Raw genomic sequence first — 12830 nt, forward strand, 5'->3', positions numbered from 1 at the left:
GTTAATAAACAATCAAAACAAAAAATAAATAAATAAATAAATGGTCAAATTCAGGGAACAAATGATACACTATAGATAAAAGAGATGCAAATTAAAACACCAGAGACGCCATTTTTTGGCTATCAGATTAACAGAGTTTTGAATGCACAGTAATAATGGTACCTGATATTTTTGTAAAGGTATAGCCATTTTCGGAAATCATTTGACAGTTTTTTATGAAGTTAAACACACACTTTACACATCACCAAACATTTCCCCAAGAGAAATAAAAATATACGTCCACACCAAGGCTTGTACATAAACATTCGTAGCAGCTTTATTCGTGATAAAGCTGAAAACAATGAAAGGAAGACAAGCCAAATATCTACCAACAGGTGAACAGATAAGCAGGTTGTGGTCTATCCAGGTAACAATACTAATACATGGAGCAACATGTATGACAGATGAGTTAAATATATGCTGAACAAAAGAAGTCAGATAAAAGAGTATTATCCTGTATGATTCCATTTACACAAAACACTGGACAAACTTAAGCTACAGTGAGAGAGACAGAGATGGGGCAGAATGCCCAGGGAGGGTCCGGGGGAACCTTCTCGGGGGGTGGAAATGCCCTGTGTCTGGGCCGCAGTGGTAATACACGTGTACACGTGTGTATATTTGTCAAAATTATACAGCTGCACATCTAAAAGGGTGAATTTTATTGTTTACATACTAAACCTCAATTGAGCTGATTTAGAATGACTTGGGTTCGATCCCTGGGTTGGGAAGATTCCCTGGAGAAGGAAAAAGCAACCTACTCCAGTATCCTTGCCCGGAAAATTCCACGGACAGAAGAGCCTGGTGGGCTTCAGTCCATGGGGTCACAAACAAGACACGACTGAGCAATTGACTGAGCACACACATGTAACGGCACATCTAAAAGCATGCATTTTATTGTTTACATATTAAACCTCAACAGAGCTGATTTAGAATTTAAAATTACGGTTATGAACAACCCAGAGCTGGGGAGGATATAGGCAAATGGGCTCTTACACACTGCTAGTGGGAATACTAGTCAGTACAACCTTTTTTTTTGGGGGGGGGGCAGGTAACAGCTTTATTGTGACATAATTCACTTTATTGAAGTATACAATTCAATGGTTTTAGTGTGCTCATAGAGTTGTGCAACTATCACCACAAGCAAATGTAGAATATTTTCACAACCTCAAAACAACATTCTGTACCCTTAGTCATCACTTCCCAATCCTGAACAACTACTAATCCACTTTCTCTACATGTGCTCATCCTGCAGGATTCATAGAATTGGAATCACAATGTGTGGGTTTTTGTGACTGGCTTCTTCCTTAGCATGTCTGCAAGGCTTATCCATGTTGGAGCAAGTATATCATTCCACTTCGTGGCTGACTAATATTCCATTGAACGGATAGATAACATTTTGTTTATTTATTCATTAGCTGATGGGCATTTGAACTGTTTCTACCTTTCGGCTACCAGGAACACTGCTGCTAAGAACGTCTGTGTGCAGTGTTTTCCTTTCTCTCAGACACATACCTATGAGTGCAATTGCTGGGGCAAATGTCACCTCTATGTTTAAGTTTTTTAGGAACTACTACGCTGCTTTCTACAACAGCTACACTATTTTACATTTCCACCAGCACTATAGGAAGGTCCCAATCTGTCTACATGCTCGCCAACATTTATCACAATCTAGTAGGAGAAGGCAATGGCAGCCTACTCCAGTACTCTTGCCTGGAAAACCCCATGGCTGGAGGAGTCTGGTAGGCTTCAGTCCATGGGGTCGCTAAGAGTCGGACACGACTGAGCGACTTCACTTTCACTTTTCTCTTTCATGCATTGGAGAAGGAAATGGCAACCCACTCCAGTGTTCTTGCCTGGAGTATCCCAGGGGCGGGGGAGCCTGGTGGGCTGACGTCTATGGGGTCACACAGAGTTGGACACGACTGAAGTGACTTAGCAGTGGGTATAAAGCAGGATTGCAATGTGGGTTTGACTTTCATTTCTCTAATGATTAGTAGTGTTGAACATCTTTTCACATGCTTATTGTGAAAGTGCTAGCTGCTCAGTCGTGTCTGACTCATTGCAACCCCATGGACTACAGCCCACCAGGCTCCTCTGTCCATGGAATCTTCCAGGCAAGAATACTGGAGTGGGTTGCTATTTTCTTCTCCAGGGTATCTTCCTGACTCAGGGATCGAACCCAGTTCTTCCACATTGCAGGCAGATTTTTTTACCGTCTACACCAGGGAAGCCCATATATCTATAATATCTTTGGAAAAACAACTATTCAACTCCTTTGCCTGTTTTTAACTGGGCTGTTTGTCTTTTTATTTTTGAGTTGCAGAGTTCTTTATATACTCCAGATGCATAGCCCTTATTGGATATATGATTTGCAAATACTTTCTCCCATTATGGGCTTCCCTGGTGGCTCAGATGGTAAAGAATCTGCTTGCAGTGCTGTAGACCCAGGTTCGATTCCTGGTTCAGGATGATCCCCTGGAGAGGGGAATGGCTACCCACTCCAGTATTCTTGCCTGGAGAATCCCATGGACAGAGGAGCCTGGTGGGCTACATACAGTCAGTCCGTGGGATCGCAAAGAGTCAGATACAACTGAGCGACTAACACTTTCTTTCTCCCATTATAGAGGCTGTCATTTTTTTAAAATTTATTTTTAATTGGAGGATAACTGCTTTACAATACTGTGTTGGTTTCTGCCGTACATCAACATGAACCAGCTGCAGGTACAGGCTCCCCCTCTTGACCCTCCCTCCTGTCCCACCAACCCCTCTTGGTTGTCAGGGTGAGCAAAGGTTTGAGCTCCCTGTGGGTCGTCTTTTCTAATTGATACAACTTCTGAAAACCAGTCTGGCAACATATATCAAAGACTTCAGTGTGAATCTTTGATCTTACAGTTTTACTTTTAGGAGTGTATCTTACGAAAACAACTAAAGAAGCAGAATGAGAAGAGATATAAATAAGAACACTCATCAAAGTACTTCTTCAACTGAATCTTAACCCTTACCTCACACCATATGTAAAAACTGACTCAAAATGGAGCACAATCCTAAACATAAGAGCTAAAACTACAAAACTTCCGGAAGAAAACCTAGGAAAAAAATCTTAGAGGTCCTGGGTTTGGCAAGATTTATTAAACAGAACACAAAAAAGCATGAACCATTTAAAAACAACAAGCATTGGCCTTTATCAAAAGTAAAAACTTTGGCTCTTTAATGATGGTACAGGTCTATTTTTACCTATTCAGGCATAGAAAAAGAGTAAAAAGGGCACCGTGACAAAATAAATAAACCCAAGAAGAATGTTTCAGAGGATTCTGTTCTTCTAATTCTGTCTTCCTGAAATGCCTGAATACTCCATTTGACAATGAGTACGCATTTCTATACAACAAGGAGGAGAGCTGGAAAGGAACCTTCATAAAACTATTTCCACTTTGAAAAGGGGAAAAAGTGAATTTCCTTCTCATAATTATTAGAAAGGAATACTTAATTAGCCAGGGGACTTGGTTTATCATGTTGATTTGGAGTTTTTTATTTTTTTTTAATTTGCCACATTTCAGAAATGAGAACACACTGGCATTTTCTTTTTTTTTTCTTCTTTTTTTTTTTTTTGGTCCCCAGAGGCCGAGGGGCGAGGGGCGCCCAGCGCCACCACAGCTCCCGCCTCAGTGCCCCCACAGCCAGCGCCCCGGCCGCCGCCGCCTCAGCCGCCCTCCCAGAGATAGAAACTGGCATTTTCTTAAGAGCTCAGTAGTCTTAAGATCTGCAAATAATTTCTTTCATACATACAAGTTAACCCATCCAACAAATTTCATTGATGTAACTGGATAACAATGGCTTAAAATTACTCTGTAAAAGAAGTTGAGAAGTATAGCATTATCTTACAACTAGCTGGAGCTTAATTTAGGTACACCGAAGAAAGTGAAAATAATTCAAGGCAGATAGTAAAGGTCTGTGCACTTGACTCAGAGGAGAGTCTCTAAGCCCTCACTAAGTTAATTACTCTCATTTTACACTCAATTTAACAAGTTATGCAAACCAATGGAAAATGGGCGGCCCGGGACAAAAAGGGAACGGAAATGGCAAACTCACTGCAGAACGGGTGGCAGCCAACAGCCCGGAGGAGACGGGTCATTGAAGATTTGAAAACTCGGCTCACTTGAGATTGAGAGGGTTGAATAGAGAAGTGAACACACTGCCTCGGTGCAACTTTATCAAGAAGCCACTATGGTGCTAGGACTACACAGGAAATAACACTCAGAAATAGGTTTCTAAATAATCAAGGAAGCAGTGCAGGGATCTCCGTGGTGGTCCAGAGGCTAAGACTCCAGCTCCCAATGCAGGGGGCCTGGATTCCATCCCTGGTCGGGGAACCAGATCCCACACCACAACTAAGAGTTCTCATACGGCAACTAAAAACCTCGCACACTGCAAAGAAGACTGAAGATCCTGGGTGCCAAAACTAAGACCCAGCACAGCCAAATAAATAAATATATATGTATATTTTTAAAAGAAAGCATTGAAGATTATTACCAATCTGAGAGGGATTTCCACTTCCCATTAAGAATGGCTGATTTTATAAAAGAGATGATTAATGAAATAAACAACGGTGATCTGGAAAACTGGCTTGTATCAAAGGAAGCTCTAATCCTTAAGAGAAGGGCAAACAAATGAGTCATTTTTGCAAACATATTTTAATAGCTACCCACCCAACTTTAATACCACAAAATTCAAAGGACTGAACTAAAGAAGCAGTTCAGTTCCATTGATAGGTTCTTCTGTTCTCCCCAAGCCTCTCATGGAGGCAGTTCCCAAGACTATATCTAAGGGAGAACTAACGATGTGGACAAGGGCATTTTACATCACCCCCTCCTGTCCATCCAGCTTTGTCCACCTCACAGAGTCTCTGGCCTCTGCAGCTCCATCTTTGAGAAAACAAGCACTTGAACTTGTCTGTCTGGGATCAGGGTCATTAAAAAAAAAATGTTTCTCATACTCTGCGTTTCTCCTAAGCTCTTCAAACGTCATTTCGTGACCACACTGGACTTGGAGAGCTATCCAGATGCAGGGAAATGAAATTCCTGGCACTGGAAGCAAATGGAGGCCCAGGCTTTCCTGTGTGAGCTCCCTCATTCCCTCAGGAGTCCCTGGTGGCCTCACCCCAGCTGCTGGGATTTCCACAAAGACAGCCGGATTGGACTAATCTGACCACACAAATGTGGAACTGAATGAGGGGCAGAGGTACCAGAAAGGATCAAAACTCCGGGTGTCTGTCCCAGGCTCGAGGGACAGCATCCGGGAGTCCAGCCAGCCAGAGGAAAGATTCGCTCTCCAGATTAACCTGGCAGCTTGAGGTATCGTACACAACGGGGGAGACGGTAGGCTAAAAGGTCACAGGGGAGGTCAGCTCAGCAACAAGGCTGTGGGTGGGGCACCTGGCCGGGAGAGGTGAGTGCCACGGGAGGTTGAGGCCACGAGCAGCAGCCTGGTTCTTAAAAGCTCCCTTCCTGCAAGAGGCCAAGACAGCAAAATTGCAGCTGGGGTCCAGCAGCAGCCTGGGACGCCGGCTGACCAGGAGCAGACTGTCTGCTCTGGATGCTTAACTGATCACCCGAGATGCTGCTGCACAGACAGGGCAAGGGAGAGCAGTTTCTCCGCTCTGGATCAGGCAGTCCATCTTTCACCTCTCCCCAGGAACGCCGCTGAGGTGGAAGAAAAACAGCCGTTACTGAGCACTGGAGCGATGGAGCAATTCAAAGTGACCCAACTGGTGCTTTATCCCAGACAATGATGGCTTTGTCGGCAGATTGCAACAGCCCAACAAACCCTGCACGCCCCTCTTCATTTCTATCTCTGGTCCCCAGGACTTGGAGACACCAGGCTAAAAAGGGAAGAAAGTTATACTCAGAAACTAACAGCGTGTGACGCAACAGAGGCAGGCCAACTGCCATTCAGCGATGACACATCACCCAGGCTGGCGTTCTGCAGTCGTGGGGCTCCTACTGCTCCCGGGACATATCTGAGTCTCACATACTGATGCGCTTCCAGGGATCCTGGCCAACAGAGAACACAGGGCTGAGCGTCAAGCTTGTTTACAGTGCTGCTGGGTCACTGTTCCAGTCCATTGGCTGGGCAGCTTGCTCGGGATAGCTTTTGCGTTCAGTCTGGACTACCCTGTTATTTCTCTCTTGGTTTGCCCTAGCCAAGGAAACTCACTTGCCCTTAGATGGACACTGCTGTAAGGACTCTGGCTTCCCAGGTGGCACTAGCGGTAAAGAACCCGCCTGCCAGTGCAGGAGATGTAAGAGACACACGTTTGATCCCTGGGTGGGGAAGATCCCCTGGAGAGGGAGATGGCAACCCACTCCTGTATTCTTGCCTGGAGAACCCCACGGACAGAGGAGCCTGGCGGGCTACAGTCCATGGGGTCGCAAAGAGTCAGACACGACTGAAGCAACTTAGCACTCAAGAGCATCAGCACACTCAAGACCTCAGCTAGAGCCACTGAGCCGAGGTGGCTGCTCCCAGCTTTCCAGAAGCCTGAAAGCTGCTACCCTCTAGGGCAGGAACCAGAGAAAATTCTCTCTGCAGGTAAGAGCCAGGGGGTGAGAGAGACCAGAAGATGACACCCGTATTTCTCACACCCCGCCCCGCCCTGCTCACTTAATCCATACTTTACCAATCACCTCAAATGACCACAAACACACCCATGGCTCCAGGGAGCCAGCAATTGGCAGGAAAATAGAGATAAGCAAACAAACTTATCGGGCAAAAAAGCAGCTGGCTACATACAGGCTGTGCCAGCTCGACTGTAATCAGTAGGTCTCTGATTGGCTGCTGTGGGAAGCACCCGAAGGCCGTGCCCACCAGGTAAGTTTCCTCAGCACCACCTGCCTGCCGGCTCACAAGTACTGTGCTGGGACATCGTCAAGGACAAGCCAGGGGCTGAGCTGATAGCTGGGTTCTCTGCTTTTCTGAGAGCTTTTTTCCCAGGGAACAAAGTCTTCTGCCAAGGTTTCTTGTGGGGGAAAAAAATCATGAAATTCAAAACTAAGAGGAATTGAAAACTGGTCCAGTCACTAGGGAGCCAGGCTGGGAGAGAGCCGGGAGGCTAGAGCAGGCTCTGCTGGGCTAGGAGATGGGGGTCACAGTGAGGAGCTCTGGGCTAGGACGCAGCCAGTGAACCTGGATGCCCTGAGGGCAGCCGAGCCTTGCCACTGAGCCTAGGGAGTTGTAACAACCTCATCCAGCATTTAAAACATCACCCAAGTCCTTTGCCTTATATCAGACCCCGCCGCCACACACTCTTGCCATCAGTGTGGGTGGGCAGACAGACAGAACCACAGAAACCCCACAACGGATCAGGCTGACAAGTAAGGCTGCCAGAGAGCCAGAGATCAGCATCTCTGGACTTGATGGGCTGGAAAGTACTTAAACTTTTCCAGAGAGTTGAGTGAGCTCTTCTTTCCATGTACCAAGTCATACTGGCATCTGTTCTGTGACTCGCAGGGACATGCATCCACATGGCTCCCGGTCTCAGGTGAGCGTGCCCCAGCTGGGCGGGCTTGCAGCTGGAACCACCAGCTTTCCTGAAGCTCAACGCCCTCTCCCTGCCTCTGGAACAACAGAGGCCGAGCGCCGGCATCCTCCTGCTGGCAGGAGTGAGGAGCCGTGGCCTCGGGGTGGGGACGTGCGAGCTCGGCACGCACGCTGCTGCGGGGTGTGTCAGACCCCCTCCCCTGCGTCCCCTGCCCCTCTGCAGGCTGGCACTGCAGCCAGCCTTCCTCTCTCCAGCCCGAGGCGCAGAGCAAAGGCTGCTCCTGGGCTGCAACCTGCTCACCTCCACCCTCCACACATACCTCAGCCAAGCAGGCAGGGGCAGGGGACAGGCCGGGGAACCCTGACCCTTTTCTTCAAGGGTCCTGCTGAAAGGTTCTCAGGGAGAGAGTTCATCCAGTGAGGAAGGAGGAGGAGGCAGAAGGATGTTTTCAGAGAAAGTAGGGATAAGAGAAATGGAACAGGGGCTCAGGAACACAAAACTCATGTGAAATGGTCTTAAGGTCCACCAGAGAGGGGTTCCGTGAGTGACAGTATACCCACACAATGAAATACTACTCAGCCACTAAAAATACTGCAGACGAGTATTTGGGAAAGGCATTCATGATCTGTTAAATACAAACACAAAACACACTTACTCCACTCGAAAAATAAAAACCCCACAAGGTCTGAGAGAATAAACACCAGGGAAATGATGGTGGTTATCTGTGGGTATTGAGTTTGGGTTTTTTTTTTTCCTGGAAGGGGGCCCAGAAATACAGTCAAAATCCAAAACGTAAGGTCCGAAGCTTATAAGAGTAATACCCCCAACTTCTTAGTGAGCGTGGTTGCTGTTGCTCTGAGAAGTACAAACTATTTCAATCTGGCTCAGGAGCAAAGTCGTGGCCTTTAAGAACCATAAAGCTACTTGCCAACACCTCTGTAGATCAGATCAAATATGGACAGAAACTTCAAGAGGTGAAAAGCCTCAGATCGTGAGGAAGGTGGCTGTGCGAGAACGTGTGTGTGTGTGTGTGTGTGTGTGCGCGCGCATGCCCGCGCGCTGGGGGAAGGGTTCAAAGCAAGCACATCCCTTCTTTACTACCACACACACACACACACACACACACACACACGTAGTTAACTGCAAAGCAAGCCAGGGGCCTGTAACACAACGTCCAATGTGCTGGTTAGAAACTTTGAACAAGAGCCAAGTGAGAGGCCTCTTCTGTCTAACTTCAAGCTATAATTTTGTTTCAGCGACAACCAAATCAACTGTCTGGAGTTAAGTCAAATGATTATCCCTTTCCTCCACCCTGGAATCACCCTATGAAAACAGCCCTGCCCCAGGCAGGTCTGGTGGTGAAGTTAAGGGATAACAGTTAGAAATGGAATGTAAAACGATGAGTAACCCACTGTCCAAGAACTTCACGTGGAGAAGTGAAGTGAAGTCAACTCTCCACCCCCAAATCACGATCATTTAAAATAACCGCCCTGGTTCCTCATAACTCTACGAGTAACTGTCTACCAGGCGCACACACACCTCTGGGGTTTACCAGGAGGACAGTCTTGGATTTTGTTTTCAGAAGATGACGGTCCTGTGACTGTATGAACATGAACATTTCAGGAAGGTACACCTCAGAGTGAGAACACCTCACAAGATATCCCCTGTGCCAGGGCTGCCCTTGTGGCAAAGAGCACCACACACTCCTTCATCCCTTAGGCCAGGACTCAGTTCTAAACGAGACGCAACCGTGGGACTTCCCTGGTGGTCCGGTGGTTAAGACTGCCCTTCCGATGCAAGGGGGGCGGGTTCGATCCCTGGTTGGAGAACTAAGATCCCACATACCATGCAGCACAGCCAAAACAGATTTTGAGAATAAATTAAAAAATAAAAAGAAAGGCCAATAGATAAACAGATGCAACCGAGATTAAACTCATTTCCCTAGAATTCCTAATACCTGAACTCAGATCCAAGGTAGAAATGGAAATGCAGAGTTCACATACAAATTCAGACTTCTTCCAATTTTCAAATACGCCAGACCTCGTAAGACTGAGCTCACGTTCCCAAACAGCTAGAGTCACCTGGAGCTGGGTGATGGCTGCCCCCTGTAGAGCCGGCAGGTGCCCACCAATTCACCACAGACCCCACCCCCACCCCCCACCGCCGCCGCTGCACTTCCATCAGGCAGGCCTGGTCAACTGCAGTTTATAGTTGCAGGGTTTTCATAATAAGTAAGTGCTTGTCTGTAACCATGACTCCATCAGAAGCCAGAAAATAAAAGACAGCAAATGTCCTCTTTGCCTTACCAATGACCCACACTTTTATCTCCTGACCCTTGTGGGCATTTGACTTGGTGACCCCCTGACCCAGACAATGTTAAAAGGAAAAAAGGCCTTAACAGGATAACCTTAGGGTGATTTGTGGAGCTTTGAGGTAACCTGGAGAGCCAAATTCCTGAGTCGATTTTAATCTAGGGGAAATGCTCAGGGTAGGTCACCTTCCCAAGCAGCCTCTCATTTACTGTACACAGAAGAGATGGAAGACAGAGACTCTTGGAACTCTTAGACACTGACATATTTAGCATTTAAGATCTCAAATACGACTCCCTAAAGATAATGTTGAAAACCTAAATGGTTTGGGTTTTCTGTTGGTGTTGTTTTTTATTGGAGGATAACTGCTTTATAATATTGTGCTGGCCTCTGCCATACATCAACATGAGTCAGCCACAAGTATACATATGTCTCCTCCCTTCTGAACCGCCCCTATCTCCCTCCCCATCCCATCCCTCTAGGGCTGTCACAGAGCACTGGGTTGAGCTCCCTGTGTCACACAGCAAATGCCCAGTTGCTCTCTGTTTCACATATGGTAATGTGTGTGCTTCCGTGCTCTTCTCTCAATTCACGCCTCCGCTCCTTCCGCCGCTGCATCCACAAGCCTGCGCTCTGTGTCTGCGCCCACTGCGGCCCTGCAAACAGGCTCATCAGTACCATCTTTCTAGGTTCCGCATTCGTGTGTTAGTGTCCAGTATCTGTCCTTCTCTTTCTCACTTACCTCACTTTGTATAATAGGCTCTCAAGGGATTCTATTCAGCTACAAAAAGAAGAATGCATCCAGGTCAGTCCTAATGACGTGGGTTTTTTTTTTTTATAACAGGTTTATTGAGACATGATTTACACACCAAAACATTAGCCTTTTAAAAGTGTTCACTGGTTTCTAGTATAGTCACAATACTATAAAACATGACCATCATCCTAAAAGATTCCTGCTTTTCCCCAGTATTCCCCTCTTCAACCTCCCTCACAGGCCAAGTACTGATCTGATTTTTTTCCACTGTAGATTAGCTCTGCCTTTTCTAGAACGTCACATAAACGGAATCAATATCTAATCTCTTGAGTAAGACTTGCGTCACTCGACGTAATGTTTCTGACACATACCAGAAGCTTGTTCCTTTTTATTGCTCAATACAATTTACTCCTAAGGCTGTATCTCTCAAATACACAAGGTCCATGGAAGAAAAATAAGATTGGTAAATAAGAATAAGATTGGTCATTCTAGTCTAACCCCACGTCCCCTCTCACTTTTTTCCTTCCTTTACAATTAAAGGCCTCAGGACTTACAGGGCTGAGCGAAATGCTACCCACCAGCGGCACCACACCTAGTGGTGTTTGACCCATCATCTTTCCAACATAGTCACTGCGGTTCCCAGTTTCACCCTGTAAGGAAGTCCCTGCTGAATCTGTACGAGAACTTTACTACAGAAAAATGGAATACCAACATCCAAACAACGAAGCTACTAGGCTTCCCCCCGAAACATGCCTGTCAATGAACAGATAAACAAAATGCGGTACAATGACACAGTGGAATACTGTCCAGGAATCGAAAGGAACAAGACATGTATGTGCACTGTAAACACAGATGAACCTCACCAACTTCATGCCAAGTGAAAAAAGACAGACGCAAAAGGCCACATACAGTATGATTCCATTTACATGGAACGTCCAGAAAAGGCAAGACAAGCAGATTACAGACACAGAAAGCAGATTAACGGCTGTCTGGGGCGAAGGCAGGACCTGGGATTAAACATAAAAGAGCATGAGGGATCTTGGTGGGGTGATGGGATGTTCTAAAACTGGATTCCAATTATGGCTACACAACAAAAAGGAAATCAATGACCGGCACACGTATAGCGACCACATCTTAAGGTACATGAATCCCATCTTGATAAAGCTGTTAACACCAACGATAACATAAACTCGTCTGCACAAGTGGAAGAAAGTCCTGCTCCAAGGCAGAGAAAGATCCGTTTAATAATGTGAAGAACAACAACAACAAAATAATAATTATTTAAAGAACAGAGGAGCCTGGGTAAAAGGCGCTGCTACTCAGCTGGAAAATCACTGTTTCAAACAGCAAGCTAATATGATCATGCACTGTTTTAAGAACTCGTTGAAAGGGTTTCATTCTAATAAATAAGAGAGATTTATAAATTCACTTTCTCTAGAAAGCATAGTGTCTAGCTCTCTGGGCTGGTCCCAGAAGATGAGGCAGTCCATTTGCAAATGGGCCAGTGACCACCTGAGCACAAAAAGGGGTTCTTTAGGTTGTTTTTTAAAAGCCAGAATATTGGGGAAATATCTGGAAACTAGTTTAATTCTCCTACTTTCTACCGAAGCAGCTGTTTTTTGTTTGATGACTGTCTGCCCCATGGTGATGGAACACAAGAGGCCATCATCTTCCCTGATAGCCTGTGCCCATAAGCCACAGAGGAAAGAAGTGGTGACTAGCTTTCAGAACAGACCCTCCTACGCACACAATAGTCCTCACAGTGAAGCAGAGTGAACCAAGTCCCCGTGGGTCCCCTCTCCAGTGCCGTTCCCACCAGCAGCCTGGTTCTCCCTGACATCCCTTTCTGAGCTCTTTACTTCCTGGCCTCACTCTTCACTGTTCTTCAACTGGATTCTTCTTTGTTTTCTTTTCTTTTTAATTTTTACACTATCACTTCTGAGACTCAAAAGCTATTGACAAGGAATTCTGTTTCTGGAATTATTCCTCCAGATCTTGGACGTCCTTCTAGAGCTACCAGATAACCATTTCCACCCTGCCTCCTTCTAGAAGGCTTTTCTGATGGTGCAGTCCAACCCTAACTAAACACACTAGGGATGCTCGATTTGGAGATGTTTCCTCGTAGGGCATTCAAGACCAGGTAGTACTCTTCTACCACAACCAAACCCAAGGGAGTAAAAATATCATTCGGGAT

At 46.1% G+C, this 12830-nt stretch overlaps 1 protein-coding gene across 4 annotated transcripts in view; it reads right to left on the reverse strand.

Annotated features, from left to right (window-relative positions):
• Window positions 1–12830, reverse strand: part of MLXIP (MLX interacting protein) — a 58207-nt gene that overhangs the window by 35633 nt on the left and 9744 nt on the right. The gene's annotated exons all lie outside the window — the stretch shown is intronic.

This window comes from Bos javanicus, chromosome 17 (genome assembly GCF_032452875.1).
Source record: "Bos javanicus breed banteng chromosome 17, ARS-OSU_banteng_1.0, whole genome shotgun sequence".
Lineage (NCBI taxonomy): Eukaryota > Metazoa > Chordata > Mammalia > Artiodactyla > Bovidae > Bos > Bos javanicus.